The sequence below is a fragment of the Balaenoptera ricei genome, chromosome 10 (genome assembly GCF_028023285.1).
Source record: "Balaenoptera ricei isolate mBalRic1 chromosome 10, mBalRic1.hap2, whole genome shotgun sequence".
NCBI lineage: Eukaryota > Metazoa > Chordata > Mammalia > Artiodactyla > Balaenopteridae > Balaenoptera > Balaenoptera ricei.
The window spans coordinates 17,633,106-17,638,067 of NC_082648.1; positions in this window are offsets into that span (position 1 = coordinate 17,633,106).

The window sequence follows — 4,962 nt, forward strand, 5'->3', positions numbered from 1 at the left end:
AATGTGCCACAAAAACAACACACACAACACAATTTTCATTTAATTGCATTATTAATACTTTCTCCATCACTTTCTTAAGTCTAGGCAATACAACAAAACAATCCCTGATTTGCATCATTTGCTGTTTTCCGTGGTGTAAATACCCATCATGACCAATTTCAAGCAATCAGCGTGACATCACTGAATGAGGCATTGGGAAGAAATGTGCAGCAGTACAACATTGTATGATGTTTTCACCATATGGATAAAATAGATGTGAATAACCTCAAGAGTAGATAATGGTAAAATAATTAGGAAATGATGAGTTTTGAGTATTTATTACCTTTATTTAATATAGTTTAGTTAATTATATGTTTATATAATTTAATATTTAACAATGGTGTGTTAACAATCAGTTTATACAATTCCTGAAATTTTAACAATCAGCTCTCACAAGACAGTGGCTCTAGCACAGCACTGACTCATAGCTGTACAGTGAGGTCAGATCTTTCTTCCCATTACTCTTTGCCCACCTCCAATTTTAAAGCAGCTTAAAACATCAGCTACTAGATGGGAGAAGAGCTGGGACAAGAAAGCAAAAAGAAAGCAACCTTGACTGCCTGCAGTTAGGTGAAACTTTAACTGGATGAGTCTGGAGTTTTGATACTAAGCAGCACTGGACTTTTTAATCACCCAAGAATGATCAGAAAAGCTCTGAGGCCAGACAAGGATTTAATTTAGAGGATAAGAAAAATATATTCACAGGAAAAGTGGTGAGAAAGAAGACTTTGCTTGTTCCCTAGAAAGTTCAGCTTTTTCAATAAAACAAAAACAAAGAAGAGATCCTGAGAAGAAGATGAACCCAGTTTAGATTCATGCTGAATTTGAGGACACTGGGGTAACCTTGAGCAGATATCCAGGAGGCTTTAGAAATTTCAGGTTTGAAGATTCAGAGTAATGATATGAGAGATAGACATTTGAAAGTTAAAAGCATCTTAATCTCATTGAAGTTAAGAATGTCAATAAAATCTTTTGAGCAGAGATATAGACTGTTCAATCTCCCAAGGGCAGACAACTTAACCATTGATCCTACTGCGGCACCTACTGTGCTAGAAAGTTTAAATATGTTATCTCATCCGTACCTCAAAACAACTCTGCGAAGTAGATCTTTTATCTATTTTTTTAATTAAAGTATAGTTGATTTACAATATTGTTCCAATCTCTGCGGTACAGCAAAGTGACTCAATTTTATACATATATACATTCTTTTTTTAATATTCTTTTCCATTATGGTTTACCCCAGAACACTGGATATAGTTCCCTGTGCTATACAGTAGGACCTTGTTGTTTATCCATCCTAAATGTAATAGTTTGCATCTACCAACCCCAAATTCCAAGTCCATCCCTCTCCATCCTCCCCTCCCCCTTGGCAACCACAAGTCTATTCTCTATGGCTGTGAGTCTGTTTCTATTTTGTACACAGGTTCATTTGTGCCATATTTTAGATTCCACATATAAGTGATATCATATGGTATTTGTCTTTCTCTTTCTGACTTACTTCACTTAGTGTGATAATCTCTAGGTCCATCCATGTTGCTGCAAATGGCATTATTTTGTTCTTTCTTATGGCTGAGTAATAGTCCTTTGTATATATGTGCCACATCTTCTTTATCCATTCATCTATCGATGGACATTTAGGTTGTTTCCATGTCTTGGCTACTGTGAATAGTGCTGCTATGAACATAGGGGTGCATGTATCTTTTGAATTTAGTTTTGTCCAGGTATATGCCTAGGAGTGGGATTGCTGGATCATATGATAATTCTATTTTTAGTTTTCTGAGGAACCTCCATACTGTTCTCCATAGTGGCTGCACCAACTTACATTCCCACCAACAGTGTAGGAGGCTTCCCTTTTCTCCACACCTGCTACAAAGTAGATCTTACACCCACTTTGCCAACAAGGAAACTAAGGCTCAGGTGGAGAAGTAACTCACTAAAGATCCCATGATTAAGAAAATGCTAGAGCCATATTTGATCCTAGGTCATCTGATTCAAAAGCCGTTAATCATTAACTGTTGCATGAAATTTCATTGTTCTTTCCCAGTTTTCAATCAGTCAGCTCAATAAATTAATCTAAACCCTCTTATTTAAGACATTTTTTCGGAATCAGCATGGTGAAGAATGGGAAGCTAGGTTTTCACTTAATACTTTATAAGTTAGAGATGACCTTTAAGAAAAGTTAAGGAGGGCTTCCCTGGTGGCGCAGTGGTTGAGAATCTGCCTGCCAATGCAGGGGACGCGGGTTCGAGCCCTGGTCTGGGAGGATCCCGCATGCCGAGGAGCAGCTGGGCCCGCGAGGCTGAGCCTGCGCGTCTGGAGCCTGTGCTCCGCAACAAGAGAGGCCGTGATGGTGAGAGGCCCGCGCACCGCGATGAAGAGTGGCCCCCACTTGCCGCAGCTGGAGAAAGCCCTCGCACAGAAACGAAGACCCAACACAGCCATAAATAAATAGATAAATAAATGAATAAATAATTTAAAAAAAAAGTTAAGGAAGTAGATGTGAGATAAAGAGGGTTTTATCTCCTTCAGTTTTTCCAGATGAATCCTGAACTCCCCAACCACTGTTTTTCCCTTTCTTTTTACCATCTCCTATATTTCCCACGCTCACTTCAGCCATGAACCTTTTGGTACTTGAGATATTTCCGACTTGGGTTGCCAGATCGTTCCTTTCAACCTATCCAAATGCTTCTGGGCCTTTGAGGTTCGGTATAAACCCTACCTCCTCTGTGAAGTTGTCCTGGTCTACTCCAGGGCCCACTATTCTTTTCTACCTCTAAGCGTACACCAGAATATCTAGGAAGAAACTGGTCTTTCTTTCACTCCTCCAAAACAACCACTAAGTTGGTGTGCTGCTCACTCCTAAACATCCCAAAAAGAGTTAAAAGGGAGCAGACGCTCTGGCTTCTCTGCTGCTCTCCTGCCCCTTGGCATGAAGCCTCCCTCATTTCTAGACCGGAGTTCTCTGCAGTCCCCTCTTCTCCAGCCCCTACCCATCCCTGCCCTCCCTGAGGAATCCACGTTCCAAAGGTACCTATATCTTACATTTAACCCATTCCACACCCAGAGTGCATTTTTATCTAAATCAATCAACACTATAAAGTGGGATGCATTGCTAGCTCTTTCTTAGTGCTCTTCCTTAACCATTAGAATCGCTAAAAGTTAAATATTCAAGCCAGTGAAGGAGGCAGCTAGGTCTTAACACTATCCTTCCCTGACATAGGCCAGCTTTCAAAAGGAGAAATGTAGGGTCACCATTCCTTCTCCTTCGAGAGAGAAGCACCCCCCTGCTTTGCTTCCTTTCCCAGGGCCACCCTCCCTCTCATCTACATCTGGTCTCTTTCCATTTCCTCTGGGAACTTGAGTTCCAGTCTGTTCTTCGCTTTGCCCTCCACAAAGAGGAAATAGCTGTCATAATATACCAGAGGATCTAATACATTTTTAAGGGACTTCAGGGCAGTCTGATGCTCCAACCACTTACTAATTCATTCAGCATATTTACATGGACACTCACGAATAATTGAAGATTCAAAGAGAGACAATCCCTGAGATGAAGGAGTTTGTGATTGGGGTGTGGCGAGGGGGAATCAGACCTGTAATAGGTAAAATAAAGTGTTTTAAGTCAAGAGGTACCCAGCTCAGTCTGGAGGACATTAGATAAAGCTTCTTAGGGGAGGTGATGGCTAGTTAAACCAAAGGTCAGTGAGGATTTAGCTAGGGAAAATTACTGGGAAAGAGCATTACAGAAAGAGTTATGTGCAAATGCTCAGAAACGAAAGAATATGCCATGTCCTGGAAGCTGCAAGTGTGGTTCAATCTAGCTAGAGCACAGTGAGATGAGGGAGATCGTGTGAAAATAAAGAAGCAAGAGAAGTAAACAAGACTAGATCTATATGGGTTTAAAGTCCAATTTCCTCTTGCTAGAAATGCTTTGTTTGCTTGCCTGAGAGAGTAATTGGACTTAGAGTCACTTATTAAAGTGCCTACTATTTAACTTAGTAAATCAAAACACAATAATTTTTAAAGCTATCAGTAAATATCTGTAATTAGATGTGTTAGGTTTTCTCATTTATATAGGCTGGTTATTTCCAGAGTTTTAAAGAATTAAAGGGGGATTGATAATTGCCAGTTTTTGAGTGAGCCATTTAGAGAAATAGTACCTTCTTAATTTTATAGTACAACCCCCAGGGGAAATATTATATGAGACAGCAAAGGTAATAGTAAATAGTAAAACAATTAAATGGTGAATACTGTAATAATATGAATATGGTAAAAATAGTTTTTAAAAATTAGATTGGTAATATTTAATTCAGCCTTTACACGTGCTGCTATTTACTGAAAACTTGGGAAGAAAGTTCTTTTATTTTGACAAAATGGCGAGCAAGTCTATCTACTATGGGAAATTTTCGCTGAGGTCAAAATTGTAAATGGAAATAACTTCTTAGAAAACAATAGTAGTATTGCTTTCGTCTTGATTAATGTGTCAATGAAGAATGTGCTTCCAAAACATAAAATCTTAGCTTGCTAGGTTAAGGGTAGGGAAGGATTATGTTCCTTCTACCAGGAAGAGTTTAAGAGCTGAGGCTGTGTTTAATTTCCCGCAGGAACGAACAGTGAGAACTTCATTTATTCTAAGAACGCTCTGCCCCGTGAGAACACTGGTCTGTCTTTAGAAAACCTGCCAAGCCTCTTTTGACAACCCATCTACTTTACTTTGGTTTTTGTCTTATCTTTACCAAATTTTCGTGGAAAAACTACATTCAGCTGTGGCGATAGTAACGCAAAACTCCGCAATTGCCAAGCCGCCTCTGCGCTTTAGGCAACGCAGCCCCGGCCGATACGCGAAGAGACTAATTATGAGCTCCCGGGTACCCGTAGCTCGGAGAAGCGCGAAGAGACTAAGTGTGAGTTCCCGGGCACCCGTAG